Consider the following 18,914-nt stretch of genomic DNA (forward strand, 5'->3'; position numbering starts at 1 on the left):
GTGAGATGCTGTGGTGCATCCAGGGAAGGTGCCCAGAGACCATTGTCCTAGAGTGTCTAGTGCTCTGAAAGGTGTGAGTTTTTATTCCCTAAAATAGATCTGAGCTCCCTCACAAGCTACTAAGCACTGGAAAAGCTAAACAAGATGTAAATGTCACCTTTTTTCGTTTTGGTTTAAATTATTCAATCCCTTTGGGTCAATGCTCAGTCTATTTTATATTTTATATTATAATTTTGCTTTTCTCTGAAGTCCGTAGCATCTGATTATATAACACCCTTCTTCTCTGCCTCTGTTGGTCACTTTCCATCCATGTTTTTGAGGACCAGAGAAAAGGCCTATATGGCCAAGCAATAGAGAGCAAGAAGGAAGGATTATGCCAGGTGAGTCTGGAGATGTGTCACAGGGACTGGATCATAAGGACCTGGTGCGCTGTGTTGAGAATTTCGGTTCTTATCCTAAAAGCAGTCAGATGCCTTTTAAGGGTCTTAAAAGAGTGAAACAACACTTGATGTGTTTTTGTTTTTGTTTTTATAAAAGACGAAGTGCAAAGAATGGAATGCAGTGAGACAGGAAGAGATATGGGGGAGTAGTTAAGAGGCCAAGGCAATAGTCAGGACCATATCATGGTCTGGACAAGCATGGTGACAGTAAAGGTAGAAGAACTGGACAGAACTTGGGAATTGTTTAGATAGGGTTCATGATGGAGAAGGAGGGATCTAGGATGATTTCAAAGTTCCTACAATTAGCAACAATGGTGCCTGAGACAGAGAACACAAGAAGAGAGCATGTTCCATAGGCGTGAGAGTGAGGGCTAATTTAGATTTCCTCACCTACTGACTCTGACACCTGCCTGGGGAATTCTAACTGCTGTGGCTATACGGACAGGTAACTGTTACCATAGGGGATAACTCCAGAATTATCCATACATATTATCCAACTTCAGCTGGGTCTCCAGGTTCTTTGCAACTATTCTTACCAATTTCAAAGTAAATCCTTTTCTATTCCTCATATTGACTTTAAAAAACATTTGCATTCTTTCCATACCTGTACTCCTATCTTTCCTCCTCGGTTTCAGCAAACTACCTTGCCTCTTAATTTACTTTAAAAATACAGAGGCCAAGGGTGCCTGGGTGACTCAGTTGGTTAAGCATCTGCCTTCGGGTCAGGTTGTGATCCGGGGATCCTGGGACCGAGGTCCACGTCTGGTTCTCTGCTTAGCCGGGAGTCTGTTTCTCCTTCTTCCTCTGCTCCTGCCCCCGCTCATTCTCTCTCTCTCTCTCTCTGTCTCAAATAAATAAAAGCTTTTTAAACATTTTTTAAAAATATAAGGCCAAATGATGTGATTTTCCTCAAATTCTCTCACCTCCACTTCAAAATGTCTCTGAATCTTTTCTTTTTTTTTAAGATTTATTTATTTGACAGACAGAGATCACAAGTAGGCAGAGAGGGAGGCAGAGAAGTTGGGGGGTGGAAACAGGCTCCCCACTGAGCAGAGAGCCCTATGCGGGGCTCAATCCCAGGACTCTGAGATCATGACCTGAGCCAAAGGCAGAGGCTTAACCCACTGAGCCACCCAGGGGCCCCAAAATGTCTCTGAATCTTAAGTTGTTCTCTTTTCTTTCTTCTCTCAATGGGAGAAGCATCCCTGTTCCTTTTCCAAGTTAACTTCCCCACCTGTATTCCTGATACCACCCATTCCACCTTTTCTGAAACATTGTTTTTTTAAAGATTTTGGTTATTTACTTGAAAGAGAGAGAGAAGGAGCAGGGGAAGGACAGAAGGAGAAGCAGACTCTCCCCACTAAACAGGAAGTCTGATGCAAGGCTCTGTCTAAGAACCCCAGGATCATGACCTGAGTGAAGGCATATACTTAACTGGCTGAGCCACCCTGGTGCCCCTGGAACATTGTTTCACAGACTATCCCCAATTTCATGTTAAAGAAAACAACTTTTTTCCCCCAAGCCCATTATTTATATTCTCAATGCAGACAATTTGGAAGAACAGAATGGAACTAAGATGAATATAAAAATCATCTACAATCTCATAGAGTGAACTTTTTTTTTTTTTAAAGATTTTATTTATTTATTTGACAGACAGAGATCACAGTAGGCAGAGGCAGGCAGAGAGAGAGAGGAAGAGAAGCAGGCTCCCCATCAAGCAGAGAGCCCAATGCGGGGCTCGATCCCAGGAATTTGGGATCATGACCTGAGCTGAAGGCAGCGGCTTTAATCCACTGAGCCACCCAGGCGCCCCTATTTTTTTAAATTTCTATTTCTCTTTGTACTAATTCCCTTCCCTTTTTTTTTAAGTGTTTGTTGTTGTTGTTGTTGTTGTTGTTGTTTTTGACAGAGATCACAAGTAGGCAGAGAGGCAGGCAGAGAGAGAGAATGAAGCAGGCTCCCCATGGAGCAGAGAGGCCAAAGTGTGGCTCGATCTGAGGGCCCTGGGATCATGACCTGAGCCAAAGACAGAGGCTTTAACCCACTAAGCCACCCAGGTGCCTCTGATTCCCTTCCCTTAACCTGGAAACATGTTCAAGTCTTCTCTTGAGGCCTAACCCTAACTATTAAAAAAAAAATTCCTCTCAATCTTGCTTCCCTTTCAAAAACTTCTGTGAAATCTTTCATAGCCACCTACTCTTCAGTGCTATTGGGAGAGTTTTAGGATGCCTCTTGAGTGAAAAATTTGCCTCAGGTTGGGAGGCTGAGCCGAGAAACTGTGCAAGACATAGATGGAAGTCATGTGATTATCTAAACCTATACCTATATCTGTTGGAAATGCCCCTATTGATTCCCTGCCCCAGCTGGTTCCTGTTGTATCTTGGATTTTGCCTCATGTCTGGTTGTATATTTCCCTGATCAACCTGCCATATCCTCAGTCCCTTTGTCCAGACCTATCCATTTCATGGCTTCATTTATCATTCCATATGGATGACTTTGAGTTGGTATCACTAACCAAGACCTCTCACTGAAAGTCAGAATAACATTTTCAACTGCCTTCTAGTCACCTCAATATGAATATCATACCAGGAAATTCAATACATCCAAAACTAACACTATTCTATTATCTGTCAAACTTATTTCTCCTCCTGTGTTTCCTATTTCAGTTATTGGTATTATTATCTTTTATTCAGCCAAATTAGACAGTGAGTCATCTTTGACTCTTTACTTTCCTGAGTTCAACATCAAATTCTATTGACTTAATATCATATTAACTATTTGCTTTTGTCAGGCACATTGCTAAGTACATTAGGTGCACTTTCCCAATCTTTCACTATATACTGCATTATTTTTATTTTACACATGAGAAAACAGAAACTTGGATATTTAGAGCTCAGTGATAAAGTCAGTATTTGAACTCAAGCCTCTTTATTTCCAAAGGTAGTGAGTGTCTTGATGACTTTTTGATTTGTTCTCCTTTCTTATTCTACTGCTATAGCCCCAGCTCAGATCATCACAGAAGTTCTGGTAGCCAATTCCCAATTAATCAAATCATGTCATTAATAATGCTCTTCAGTCCTCTTACACACTTGTCACTGGAAACTAGTAGGAGATTGCCTGAAAGGTTGAACATTCCTGGTCCCATTAATTTAGTTGCATGTCTGCCAAGAAAGAGTTGTATTTTGTTCTCAAGCTAGTAAATGCAGTTGTACTTTTTATTATGTTACAATATTTAATTAAATACTGTGTAAACTAATGAGATATGAGTGTGAAAGAGAGCTCTTCCTCTGATAACTGAGTTGAATGCTTTGGAAAGACAAGATGAGAGTGAATGGCTAAAAATACTGTAATCCACATACATTTGGAGAAGGTGAACCAAAAATGATTGGGGAAAACTCTCATCAAAATCTCTTGAAGATTCTGCACTCTCTTTGCCTTTTGCTGCAATTTAAAGAAACATATACAGAAAATGGGTGTGGTTCATGCCAGAAAAATAATACAATTATTAATTAATAATTAATTCAATTAGCAGACCTGTACTCAAAGAAGGCACCTTAACACTCTATTATATAATTGCTGGTGAAGGTACTCATATGCATCTTAAGTTAAAATATTATATCCAAGGTAAATATCTTTTTTTATTGTTGTTCTCTGATTTGATGTTTTGCAAATGACTGACCAAATTGGGTCCCTGATTTCACTGAATGAGACAACTTCCGTGTTATCTCCTATTGTCTTCCAAACAGTAATAGTACCTTTATTCTCACCCCCGCCCCAGTCTTCAGGCTGTTTTCTCCGTTCAGTCAACACATACATTTTAAGAGCCTACCTAGTTGTCAGAATTTCCTTCTTAAAACTCAGATCTAAGCTTCTCTCTTCTGCCCATAATCACTCTGATTTTTCCCTTGCCTGCAGAATGAAGCTAAAAGTACTTACAAGAATGTTGAAGACCTGCTACAATCTGACTTCCACCCACTTTTTTAGCTTCCACTTCCTAACACAGCACTCCATATTCTCTAAGTGTCAGTCACCCACATTCTGGCTGTTGCCCAAACACATGACACCATTCAATATTCTTTCAGAGAGAGCCTGAACTCTATATTTGTATCTCTCTTAATTTTACTCATTATTGAAAATAGTAATTTATAGTGGAAAATATATTGTTCACAGAAATTATGTAATACAGAAAATGCTCAATGTATCTGAATAAATTTTACTGAATGAATTTTAAGTTGTAAAGAGTATTGTACAATACAGAGCCTGTGGCTGGAGGCATTAACTTGTCTTTAATAATCAAAAGTTTAAATGTGTCTATTCTTGATAATTTAGTAAAGATTTAAAAATCTACCTAAAAATGATAACTTAACTGTCCTTATCCAGTTGTCCAATCAGGAAGAAGCCTAGTTCCCACAAATATCAGTGGATTATTATGTCATTATTGTCCTTAGTTGTCTGTTTCTCTCATTCACATTTTTTCCCTGGAAGTCTTATACCTGTGGAAGGTCTTAGCTGCTACTACAGCAAGAACTCCTGAAATGCTCATCTCAGCCAAAGAACCTGTCAATTCCACTCCTCTTTGTAATTGGTTTTGTGTATTTTCAATCAGTAAAACACTATCCATCATATCAGAGTTTAAAATGGAAATTTCCCAGCAAACCCACTTTCCTCTGAGTTCTGAGACCACCACCTCAAGGTTTTGGAGTTATCCACAGATCTTGGGGGTCTGTTTTATTCTGTGATCTTCCTTAGGCCACAACTAGTTGCCAATTATTTCTTTCCATAAAGATTGAATTTGTAAGGGCATTGAAAACTATAGGAGTACTTGTGCCTATACAGGCAAACTTCTTGAAATATTTGTCCATACTCACTATATTCACACTGTTGTCTCCTGTTCACTTTTCAACCCAGTGTAATATGGCTTTGTCCCCCAAATTTTACTGAAGCTATTCTTATCAAAGAACGAATTACTGCCTTGGTGCTAAATTTAATTGACATTGTCTCCCTTGTCAACCTAACATTTTATAGACTGATATTTAGACCACTCTTTCTACTGGAAATGAATTCTCCCCTCTGCTTCTGTGACACCTCTCTATCTTTCCAACTGCTTTGTTGTACTATTCTTTTTAGGCTTCTTTCTCCTCCCCTTAAAAAAAAAAATGTGTCCATTCTTCAGAGTCCCAAATCTTCTTGTCTCCTCCCTCTACACACTCCTCTAATAAGCAATCTCATCAGTTTCCCTGGCTTTAATTACCTCTTCTTCCTATGGCCACAAGTTTTGTGTATCCAGCTCTGTAATTCACCTGAGCTCTCATGATGTGCATATATAACTATGTCCAGATGTGTCCTCTTCAATATTGCATAAGCACGTTGACTTTAACCTGCCCAAAGCTGATTTTACAGAAGGGCAAAAATACTCTATTTATTCACTTTTCTTAGTGAATGATACCATTCAGTATCTATTTGCTCAAACCATCAACCTTAAAATATTTATCAATCTTAACTTTTTTATTCCTTATTCTCTAATCAATATCAAGACTCTGTCAACTCTACTTTTGTAATATTTCATAAATCCATCCACTTTATCTATCCTTTCTGCACTGCATGGTTCAATCCATGATGATATCTCCCACAGATATCTGCAGCTGTCTTCTAAATGAACTCCCTTCCTGCATGCTGGCCCATCTCCAATCAGTTTTCCAGGCTGCAGCAAGCTTCCTCTTTCTAAATGCACACATTTAATCACATCACTTCCCAACTTTCCTATCAATGTCCCCATGCTGCCCTCAGCATTAATTCTAATCTCTTTCACATGGCTTGAGGGTTCTTTGTGATCAACCCCATTTTCCCATCTTTGCCACTCTTTCACACTCTGTGGTGCTTCTTTAAATTCCCAAACTGTATCAATTCTCTACCTGTGGACCTTGGCCATGCCATGAATCTCCTCCTCTCTGATCAGGCTGTTCTCTCTGCTTATGACTTCTGCACCCTCTCCCTGCAATTTATTCATTCAACATACTACTAAACACACACTGTGCACCAGGAATTGCTTCGGTTCTAAGACCAGAGTAGGGAGCAAAAATGTATGTTGTAGTGAACTCCTGAGGCTCAGAGTCTACTGGATAGACACAGACAAGTAAATTTAGGCTATTGCAGGCCTTCATGATGAGGGACGGACATTGGGAGTCCAAGGACCCAGATGAAGACTTCTTACTCAGGCTGGAATCTGAAGGCTTCCTAGGGCAGTGTTATTTGGAGGATTAGACCTGAGAGAAGTAGAAAGGTAAGAAGCCAGGGAGTTTAAGAAAGATCTCAAAATATAAAGTTCTTATCCTTTCTGCCTTTTCTTTTTCCTTCTCACTCTTCTTAACTCTCGTCTTCCACATCCAACTACCTCTACTCTTAAAAACCCTTTGGCTGGTTCCTATGTACTCCTGGAAGTTAACTATTATTTTCCATCATTGGTGGTATCCGGTTTCACAGAAGCACTTCCAGGCCTTCAGCAAACCCACCAGCTTCTTTTCTTCAAGTCTCTTCTCAAGGTGAAAACCTCATTCCATACAGCAGCCATGTCATCCATCTCTTGGACAAAGCTATCAGCTAACTTGTAGCTAAGTAGGGTCAGGCCCAGATATTCCTCTTCTTATCCTTCTGCTGTAATCTTTCCAATTGTCCACTTTTCTGTTCATACTTTCCAGTAGTCCGCAATGTCAAATTTTCTGTGAGAAATAGAAAACCCATGATTATCTTCTAAAATAATACAGCACAGATCTAGTTTAAGAAGCCTTTCCTCATAGCTTAGAATTTCCTGTCAGACCTTATTTTCACCAGTATAGGGTGGTGGTAAGGCTTCTCCTGAGCCTTATTCTGGGCCATGACAAGACCTTTCACACACAGTAAAAGTGAACAATCAGCTAATACCACCCCACAGATCTCTCAACTTCTTACAGGGGTATATCATCCTAAAAACCATTAGTTCCTTTAGGGCTTGTTATTTTACATAGTCCTCCCATTCAGACAGTGGTCTCCATTTTAAAAGGTTTTAATAAGATGAGAAATATTCTAGGATTAATTTTTAGGCACTTCCAGAAAGGAGGGTGGCCTTACCTATGATTGGTTGGTGGCTGTAGGGGACTCTACCTCGCATCAGCACTGTCATTTCTTCACTGACTACAGACTGAAGATTTAGCAACAATGCTGGTGGTTATATATAGAAGGAAGCTAATTACTTCATTTCGTTCTTTTGTTGGAACATTTTCCTACCCACTTGCAAATAATCTTCCCTTTCCTTTAACAGCTCCTCTCTGAAGAGACCAACAATAGCACACTCATCAGAAGCCAAGTTGGAGGCCAGGAAGAGACAACAGAAGTCGGGGCCCAGGGACCCACATTAGAGGTCAGTGTCTACCAGCTCCAAAGTAATTGGCCTTACAGTGTCTCCAAAAGGGGTTCTTAGAAGAAGCAGATGGAAACTTCTGCTGAATTCCTTATATGTTTGAAATAGGTAGATAGATGACAGATAGATAGGTGATAGATGACGATAGATGATAGACAGACAGACAGATAGGTGATTGTTTCACCCATAAAGGCTGTCATATTTCTATAACAATGGCTTCAATTCAGGGCTTTTAAGAGTCATTGTTAGCCATTCTTTTGGGGACTCTATGAGCAATCATTTTCTTGGTCTGAACAAAAAAAGACAGAAAACAAGGTTGCCTTTTTCAAATTTTGTTGTGAGGGAAAAAAAAAAGAGAGACAGCACCTGAGCGCCTTAGTCAGGGGCACCTTTGTGATGGCACACTGGAGACAGGACGCTATGTCCATCTTATGAGCTATAGCATTTATAGCACTTTTTTTTTTAAAGATTTTATTTATTTATTTGACAGAGAGAGATCACAAGTAGGCAGAGAGGCAGGCAGAGAGAGAGAGAGAGAGAGAGGGAAGCAGGCTCCCTGCTGAGCAGAGAGCCTGATGCGGGACTCAATCCCAGGACCCTGAGATCATGACTTGAGCCGAAGGCAGCAGCTTAACCCACTGAGCCACCCAGGCGCTCACATTTGTAGCACTTTAATCAATTCTGGTTTCACAGAGAAATTAACCAGTCAATAAGGACAAATCATGGAAAGGGCAGTTTATAAACTAAAACACAGATACTTTTACATGCCATCTGGCAACTCTTGATAATACAAAAATGGGTGGAGACTTCAACAAAGGCCCCTCCATTCTGACAGAGATTCTGTGCTTATTGTTCTTTAACATTTCCAGTATCTATTTGAAATTTAAGAGCAGAGCTACTACATATGACATCTGATCAGAGGAGTAATTTGGGATGAATAGGGCCAAATATGCATGGAATTATTAAATGAAACCATTAAAACAGTGATGTATATGTATATAACTACATGAAAAAGCAGGTTATAGAATAGAATATATCACCCCACTTTTGCAAAAGAAATAAATGTACATATATGGAAATGCAAACACATGCCATCTGTCATTTTATCTTCTTTCTATATATCTACCTATCTATCTATGTAACTATCTAACTATTCAGGGAAATAATTAAAAGAATACACTCCACAATGTTGACTGCAGTTATCTTCACCTCATAAGTTATTTTGTTTTGTTTTGTTTTTGGAGGGATGTGGCTTTTTCCTTCTTCTGATAAAAGTGTACTGACTTCACTGTGTGTGTGTGTGTGTGTGTGTGTGAGAGAGAGAGAGAGAGAAAGAAAGAGAGAGGGAGGGAGAGAGAGAGACATAGTTATTTTATTTTTTAAAAATTTTTTAAAGATTTTATTTATTTATTTGACAGGTAGAGATCACAAGAAGGGAGAGAGGCAGGCAGAGAGAGAGAGGAGGAAGTAGGCTCCCTGCTGAGCAGAGAGCCCAATGTGGGGCTCGATCCCAGGACCCTGAGATCATGACCTGGGCCGAAGGCAGAGGCTCAATCCACTGAGCCACCCAGGCGCCCCCGAGACATAGTTATTTTTTTAATAAGAAAAAAAATAAAACCCTAAATAGTGGATTGAGGCTTAAACAATAACAACTAATAATTGTTATTTTTAAAATGACAAATATTTGTGAACTGGAAACCTGAAATAGTGTTTATTTTTTATTTATTTATTTTTTTTATGGTTCGCCTCCCCTTCCAATTTTTTTTTAATAAACATATAATGTATTTTTTTTATTAATCCAACTTTTTATTTTTTTTTCCCATTTTATTTATTTTTTCAGCGTAACAGTATTCATTGTTTTTGCACAACACCCAGTGCTCCATGCAAAACGTGCCCTCCCCATTACCCACCACCTGTTCCCCCAACCTCCCACCCCTGACCCTTCAAAACCCTCAGGTTGTTTTCCAGAGTTCATAGTCTCTTATGGTTCGCCTCCCCTTCCAAATTTTTTTTTTTTAATAAACATATAATGTATTTTTATCCCCAGGGGTACAGGTCTGTGAATCGCCAGGTTTACACACTTCACAGCACTCACGATAGCACATACCCTCCCCAATGTCCATAGCCCCCTCCCCCTCTCCCAACCCCACCTCCCCCCAGCAACCCCCAGTTTGTTTTGTGAGATTAAAAGTCATTTATGGTTTGTCTCCCTCCCAATCCCATCTTGTTTCATTTATTCTTCTCCTATCCCCCTAACCCCCCATGTTGCTTCTCCATGTCCTCAAATCAGGGAGATCATATGATAGTTGTCTTTCTCCAATTGACTTATTTCACTAAGCATGATACGCTCTAGTTCCATCCACGTCGTCGCAAATGGCATGATTTCATTTCTTTTGATGGCTGCATAGTATTCCATTGTGTATATATACCACATCTTCTTTATCCATCCATCTGTTGATGGACATCTAGGTTCTTTCCATAGTTTGGCTATTGTAGACATTGCTGCTATAAACATTCGGGTACACGTGCCCCTTCGGATCACTATGTTTGTATCTTTAGGGTAAATACCCAGTAGTGCAATTGCTGGGTCATAGGGTAGTTCTATTTTCAACATTTTGAGGAACCTCCATGCTGTTTTCCAGAGTGGTTGCACCAGCTTGCATTGCCACCAACAGTGGAGGAGGGTTCCCCTTTCTCCACATCCTCGCCAGCATCTGTCATTTCCTGACTTGTTAATTTTAGCCACTGAAATAGTGTTTAAAACCACTGGGGCAGTTAAAAAGAAAGTCTTCAACAGGCTGAGGACAAAGTATTGTTCGCTGTTTGATTTGGCCAGTTTTTCAGCTGCAATAACTATGACTTTATGACAACATTTTCACAAACCAGAAATAGATATTAAAGTGAATCATCACTTTAGAAATGTCATCATAGAGTAATCCCATCTCTGATATTGATTGTATTTAACAGTCCCATTCATAAGAGTAATATTATAGTCCCTTTACTGTCAGTGATTTATTACTACAATGTTCAAAGAAATACAGTGTATGAAGGAATTATGCAATTGGGACTCTACATTAGTTTTCTTACGAAAAAGAAGAAAAGGAAGCATGTTTAGATGTGGGTTCTATTCCTTGACTTTTCCTTTTGGAAGAATTACATTCTGTTAATTCTTGAGACAGGAGGCTGAGGCTAATATTTAGCAACATATATTAGAATATCTGTCAGACATTGTACTGGTACATTTAATATTTACACCAATTCTCTAAGGCATGTATTTGCCCTTTAAGACACTGAGGCTCAGAGAATTTTCCTAATTTCTCTGTGGTCACATAGCTAGTAAGGTGGTGGTACCAGAATTCATATTCAAGTCTTTCTGACCCCAAAGACTTTACTTTTTCCTGTTAGACCAGGGTTATAATATTCCATGGTGGTGGATTGTATTATTTTTCAAAATTACTCAATCTCCCCTTTTCTGTAAGATTATACATCCTGCCCCATTGCCTTTGGGCAAGGCTGTGTGACCTGATTTGGTCACTGGCATGTGAACAGATGTGATGAACACTACATCCTTTAAGAGCCATGATGGTATTTTGTCATTTCACTTCTTTTTTCCCCTCTGACATGTGAATGTCCCAAATAGGGAAGCTCCTTCAACATGGGTCCCAGAATGTTGAAATCATGTGGAGCAAAGCTGAGCAGAGTCTCAGCAGCTGCCAATATAAAACCGCCAAAATGTGAACAAGTATGCCTTCATTTTTTATTCCTACATTATAAATTAACACAAGCTTAGCAGCTTAAAACTACAAATTTACTTATCTCACAGTTGCTGTAGGTCAGATATATGGGCGTGACCCTATTGGATAATCAGCTCAGGGTCCCTCACTGGTCTAGTATCGGAGTGTGAGCTGCTGTTCTCATTTGGGATTTGGAGATCTCTTCTGAGCTCACTGGTCATTGGCAGAATTTCTTTTCTTGTGGTTGTAGGACCCATTTTCTTGTTGACTGTCGGCTACTGGTCACTCTCAGTTCTTAGTGGCTGTTCTTAGATCTTTTCAGTGTGGCTCTTCCATATTGAAACCAGTGTTCGGACAGTGAATCTCCCTCCTAGCAAATCTCTGACAAGCAACTGGAGATAACTGTCTGCTTTTAATGGGTACTTGTGATGGGGTTAGGTTCACCCAGATAATCTCCTTATCTTAAAGTCAACTGATTAATAAATTTAATTACATTTGCAAAATCCCTTTGCCACATAACATAACATAATCACGCGAATAACACCAAGGTAACACCATCCAGGCCTTCTTAGAATTTTGCAGACTACAAAGGGATAATTGTATTGTAAGCCGTAGAGATTTGGAGAGATTGGTTTTTTTTTTACTGCAGCAAACTTACTAATGCAACTAGTTACCTGAACTTGCATGTCTGTGCGTATAGAAAAGGGTAGAAATCATAAGGGGCAGGCAGGTGAACAAATTTTCACAAAGTCAACACACCGGTACAACCAGCACCCAGATTAAACAAACAAAAACAAGTAGACAAAAATCAGAAAATTATTAACAACACAGAAACCCCTTTCCAGTCATTTCCCATATCCTAAATAGCCACTATCCTATCTTCTAACACCATAGGTTATTTCACCTGCTTTTGAAATCTTATGAATGGAATCTGGCTTCTTAAGGCTAGGTCCAGGAGTTTTATTCCTTCTGTTGTTTGCAATTTTAGTTTCCTCCCTGTGTAATATTCCATTACATAGATATTCCACAGTTTGTTTTTCCATCCTGCGGTTGTTGATAGACGTTCGGTTAGTCTCCAGTTTTTAGCTATGACAAATAATGCTCCTCAAACTGTTTTTTACAAAGCGTCTATCCTTATCTCTCCCTTTCTCTCCTCCTCCTTTCTTCCCTCTTTTCCTCCCTCCCTTACTTCTCTCTCTCTCTCTATCAATCTCTCCTTCATATTTTAGATACAAACTTCCCTCTCCCTCCAGTTTGGTTAATGATAATTTTCAAAATTCATTTTCAAGAAACCCTCTCTGAAAGATAATTGGAAAACCACAATGAATGGATTTAGAACAAGTGAGTAAGGTGCTAAAGGAGGGGCAAAAAAAAACAAAAACAAAAACAAAAACAAAACAAAATTAGATTTCCTACCCTGGGTTTATCTCAGGGCAGAAGTTGCTTAGGTGAGACCAAGATAACTTCAGCCGTCAGTCTGAGGAGAGCTATACAGTGTAATAGGAAACCGCATAGGCCTGAAGCACCATTTAAAGATCTGAATCTGGTTCCTTTTTCTAGTTGGATAACTTGGCAATTCACTACTTCTCATGAAACAGAGTTTCATTTCTGTCACCTGTCATGGGGACAATGAGACTTTTCCCTTGGGATGTTTCAGCTCTTTCCCTTACTTCTACTACTTATGCAAATAACAAAAGCACATTTTGCCCCAGCCCCACTCTACCATCTGTTCCTTGTCCTTCTCTGCCCTGTTTTTGCCCCCCAGAAAACAGGCCTCTATTGACTGCATCCATCACCTGGCTCTGTTACCATTTTGCTTCCAACTGGGTTTAGCCAATGGGAGTCATTGGCAAGAGATTGGAAGGAAGGAAGAAAAAGAGGCTGGGTTATTGCCTTGCACACACATTGCTCCCTCCCTACCTCACTGCTTTTCCACAGTAGCTGCTTTCCTCTCAACCACAGCTCTAGCTACCACCTGGCTCCAGTGACAACTCTGTCCTTCTTGCAGTTTAAGCATGTAGCTATCATGACTTCCCACTCAGTGATGCTCCACCATCTTTGGTTTCTTAACCCAGTGCATGCTTCTGTGAATGGTTCCTTTACTATACTCTTTCCAGGCTTAAGTCCTTTGAGTGGCTCAAACTTTCTTAAGCTGTCCCTGATAGTACAGAAGGGAGCCTAGTCAGATTGTTGAACATATGGGAGAATAGGAAACAGTTATTAGAAGCTAGAGGCCAAAGAAAATAAGGAACTTAAAGAACTGGGGACATGGGATAAAGCAATGAAGGGTCATAGTGTCCCATGAACCATTTCCACGGTCTCTACTAAGTACTTTCCACGTGTGGCATTTAAACTTCACAGCACCCCATGAGTTAATATGACAACTACCCAATTTTAGAGGTGAGGAAACTATGACTTAGGGTGGTTAAGTAATTTCTTTTTTTTTTTTAAGATCTTATTTATTTATTTATTTGAGAGACAGAGAGCACAAGCAGGCAGAGAGGCAGGCAGAGAGAGAGGAGGAAGCAGACCCCCTGAGGTGCAGAGAGCCCGATACGGGACTCGATCCCAGGACCCGGGATCATGACCTGAGCTGAAGGCAGAGGCTTTAACCCACTGAGCCAACCAGGCGCCCCAGTAATTTCTTTCTTGAGATCACTCTTTAGTAACTGGCAGAACTAAGATTTTTTTTACTTATTTGACAGAGATCACAAGTAGGCAGAAAAGCAGGTAGAAAGAGAGGAGAAAGCAGGCTCCCCACTGAGCAGAGATCCCGATGTGGGGCTCGACCCCAGGACTCTGGGATCATGACCTGAGCCGAAGGCAGAGGCTTTAACCCACTGAGTCACCCAGGCGCCCCAGAACTAAGATTTGAATCCAAGACTTTGGCCTCCCAAACCCATGCTCTTACTTACACAATTTCAAGACTTAGTAATGTGGCACAGTTGGTTATTTTGAAGAGATAGATATGGGATGGAAGTTTTGGAGCTATTAAGAGAAGGCATCTGAGTGTTGATGAATCCAGAATTAAAAGGTTGTAATGAAGGCAGTGGCATTTCTTCTCTGTGTTATGTCCTTCTTTCCCAGCTTTGGCAACTGACCCCAAAATAAATCCAACCTCTTTTGTTTGTCCTTTATGGTTCTCCACAATCATACAGCTCCTCCTGTCCTGGAGTTATCTCTCACCAGTCACACACTCACCTTGCTCTAATCAAATGGACTATTCTTCATGGTTCTCTTCTTTCTTCATGAAGTTGCCTTCCCTCCTTTTTTCTCCTTTGAAATCCTCTTGAGTCTTTTTGACTCACCTAAAAGCTACTTCCTCCAGACCAATTACATTATCACACCAACCACACGTCACCACCCCTCCCTCTTCTGAACATTAGCAGCTTTGTTTATACTGCTTTCTCTGAACCTGTCATATGCTGCTTGGAATTTTAGCTGTATGTTTTAATCCCTTGTCTTTCCTAATTGACATTGGGAACTTAGAGGATGGGGAATGCTAAGATGAGTAAAACAGACCCCCTAGCCCTAAAGAGATAAGAACACAAAGAACTCTAAATACTAGTGCTTTTGTGTATTTTGGCATTTTACTTTAGTCAAATGGTAAGTGCTTGGGACATGTAACAGAGTGTATGTTCATATATAATCGAGGAGATAACTTCTTGGAAAAAATGACGTTTGGTATGTACCTGGAAGTCTGAGTGGGTTATCAGCTGTCATAATTTGAGGAGGGCATTTTAAGAATATTGTTTCCATTGTGTACCCCAGTATCCATGATGATTAATGAAACTACTAATAGCAGCGATTGTTTATCGAATGCTTGAGTCACCCAGACATTTTGTTAAACGCTATTTGTATGTTATCTCATTTAATTAAGACCTTCTCCATTTTATAGACAAGAAAATCAAGGCTTAAACAGATGTGTCCAAAGTGACCTAGTTAGTCAGTGGCAGAGCTGACTTCTAATGAAGAAATATGGGGCCACATCGCCTTTTTTACTTACAACTTGACATAACGCATAATTCTTTATGCATTTACCACTAACATTCCATAAAATTCAAAACCTTAAAGAGCCAGATGGAGCCAACATACTCCTCACATAATATTCATAAATTGATCAATTTTAAGGAATCTAGTTATTTACAATGCATCTCTGAGAGCTCTTTTTAAAGATGGCATTTCAAAATAATATTCCATTTATCTTCTGTTGGGGTATTAAAATTGTGGCTCTTTAATCTGAGGCATAAAACAAATTCCAAGATCTCTTTGAGTGATGATACAGTTCTTCTCTTGAAATATTTTCTAAAAATAAAATATTGTCCCATAGTAATTATGCTGGTCCCCATTCAAACTATTTAAATTCAAAACATTTAGTGAGTTTAAAAAAATGGCCTCTGATATTTTTATCAGGATAAAAAATGTGACAATGCCTCTCAATCTACAATGAAATTAAATTCCGAGATATGAAACTGCCATGCATTATAACATATGGGTGAAATTTGCCCAAAACAATGAGCTTCCATTTTCCAGATGCTCAGATGCTCAAGTAATGACATAAACACTGTGGGTTTCCTGGGTGCAAGTTATAGACTAGTACAGACTGAAAAGGAAATGTCAGTATATTTTTATTTTTTCTTAAATCATACAATGTTTTTTCCCTCAGTTATTATAAAATGTTTCTGTGCCCTGTGAGGGAACAGTAATGAATTTTCATATTAACAAAATATGACTTGTCCATCAGGATATTGACAACTATGTGGCTTATATTCTTGACCTCCAGGATGAATTAAAGAGAAAGTCACCATATTACACTATGTTAGCATATGCAAAAGAGCATTGAGGTAAGGTCAGTTGGAGGACAGAATGCTAGCAAAGTCTTTCAAAAAGTGAGAGAGAGAGGGCCTTCCATGGCTAGTTATTTTCTACTGATAGGCAAAAGGATGGTGGGTATTTTTCAGTTACAGGATTGCCCACTAGAGCACTCTTTCTCAGGCCTCTCGGGGAATGCCTTGTCTTGGTAGAGTTAAACAGCTCTGGAGAACTACAGGGAAATATTAGCTTTAGTAGAAACCCCTAAAGATCTTGGAGGAAAAAAAAAATCACATCTGAAAGACATAAAGTTTGGAATTGTCTGGGCTTTTGCTCAATTCAGAACTAACAGTAGCCAGAAACAAAATGGCAATGGAAAATGAAGTCTTCGCAATTTTATCAAATTGCTTTTTATGCCTGCATCTACATATGGACTTTAGGCAATTAACAAACATTTTTCAAATTACATATTCTTGTAGAGGGCCAAACACATCTCCCAGAATGACCTCAATAGGTTACAGTTACACTTGAGAGGAATTAGACCATAAAGGGGTAAAAGTTTGATTTGTTTCAACTACATTCATTCCATAGATAATACCCCTAACATCACAAACATCAGTAGCCTGGCAAATATCGCATATCTTACTGAACAATACTCAGGGTGACCAAACATCCTGGTTTGTCTGGGACTAAGGAGTTCCCCCAGGACCAGGGAATTTTAGTGCTAGTGAAACCACTAAACTGGAGCAGTCCCAGGCAAAACTGGGTAGTAGGCTACCCTATAATAAGATCAAATGTTTCACTTTCTGTTTTATATGCTAAATTCATATGAAATTTGTGCTAAGAAAAAACAGCTCTTTTATTTTTAAGTCACAAACTTCTATTTGATTTTTTAAATTCAGATTTGATGAAAAACAAAATTATTGTTTCTTTTAGAAATAAAATAATGCAATAAAGGGGCGCCTGGGTGCCTCAGTCAATGAAGTGTCAGACTTGTGATTTAGGCTCAGGTCATGATCTCTGGGTTTATGAGAGCATGCCATGCATTGGGCTGCACACTGGGTATGGAGTCTGCTTGAGATCCTCTTCCTCTGCCTCTCCCTCCCCACACCCTCTCTAAAAAAAAAAAAAAAAAAAAAAGGCAATAAAATACTACCTTGTTCAATAAACAGAAGATGTTTTTTCATAGAGCATAAGGAGAGATTTCATTACATTAAAGGGTGTCAAATAAAAACAAAACAAGCCAATAAAAAAAAAGCAATGACTCCTGAAAACTAATACTGTGAAGGAGAAGCAGTGGTGTGATAGAAGTGAGAGCTGGTACATTGATGATGCTAGTGGTGGTTCTGATTGGGGCTCTGACCTGGGATATGCCGAGAAGGGCTCAGAGAAGCTGTAAGGTAGCCTGGTATTTGGGGATACAGTATATATATACATACAGTATACACACACACACACACACACACACACTAGCTGCATATGTGAATCACTGAAAGGAAATGATGCAATGTGGTTGAACCTTTCTGTGCCATTTCCTTGTGCTGGGACCTCCTTGACAGAAGGACAAGCTGCAGTTGAAGTGGGAAGAACAGGGAGATAGAATCTAGAATGCGCACAAAGACCTAAAGATACCCATTTTTTGTATTTAAGAGCAGGGCTACGGGCAAATTCTGTTTTTTAGATTAGAAGTTCATAATAGCTGCGTGGTTTTTAAAATACATTTTAGAAAGAACATTGCAAATGTTTGTGATTCATTCTAATTTAAAATGTAAGATGTTCTGGTTTTATTTTTTCCTTTTATATTGTGCTAACTGTACATAAGTGTAAAGTGATAAACTTGTGTCAAATGAAAGAAGCTGAATACAAAGCAAAATGGCAATTGTGGTTTTAGTTTTTTTAGAGCATATTTTATATAAACCAAGAAAACAGAGGCAAATTAAATTTATAAAATCTTATTAGTTTAAGTTATTTCCAAGTTGGAAAATAAATTTCTATTGTATTTTTTATTATTTTCCATTTCTCTAAAATAGATGTGTATTATTTTTAAAGTAGAAATATTTATCAATAAACATTCTTTTCAAAGGAAACTAAAACACTGATTACTTTTATGTCTATTTGAGAAATTAATAAATGAATAAGCATTTCTTGACTATTGGGTGCAAAGAAAGTAACTATGATCCACAGCCTCAAAAAATATAAAATATATCAGGAAAGACAGACCAAACCTGAAAAAAAGAAAACCACAATAAACCACTGGCCAAACTAATCCAAAAGAAAAGAGAAAGGACCCAAATTAATAAAATGATGAATGAAAAGGGAGATATCACAACTAACACAAGGAAATAGAAACAATCATCAGAAATTATTATCAACAGTTATATGCCAATAAGTTAAGCAATCTAGATGAAATAGATCCATTCCTGGAAACCTATAAACTTCCAAAATGGAATCAGGAAGAAATTAACAACCTGAATAGACCATTATCTAGTAACGAGACTGAAGCAGTGATCAAAAACCTCCCAAAAAACAAGAGCC

The 18,914-nt window shown here is 39.0% G+C and overlaps 1 protein-coding gene across 2 annotated transcripts in view; it reads left to right on the forward strand.

Annotated features, from left to right (window-relative positions):
• Positions 1-18,914, forward strand: part of LMNTD1 (lamin tail domain containing 1) — a 451,801-nt gene that overhangs the window by 285,187 nt on the left and 147,700 nt on the right. For both annotated transcript variants that reach the window (XM_046012614.1, XM_046012615.1), the window contains one exon: positions 7,735-7,833. The gene's annotated coding sequence lies outside the window, so the exon portion shown is untranslated. The remainder of the gene's footprint in view (positions 1-7,734; positions 7,834-18,914) is intronic.

The sequence above is a fragment of the Meles meles genome, chromosome 7 (genome assembly GCF_922984935.1).
Source record: "Meles meles chromosome 7, mMelMel3.1 paternal haplotype, whole genome shotgun sequence".
Taxonomy (NCBI): domain Eukaryota; kingdom Metazoa; phylum Chordata; class Mammalia; order Carnivora; family Mustelidae; genus Meles; species Meles meles.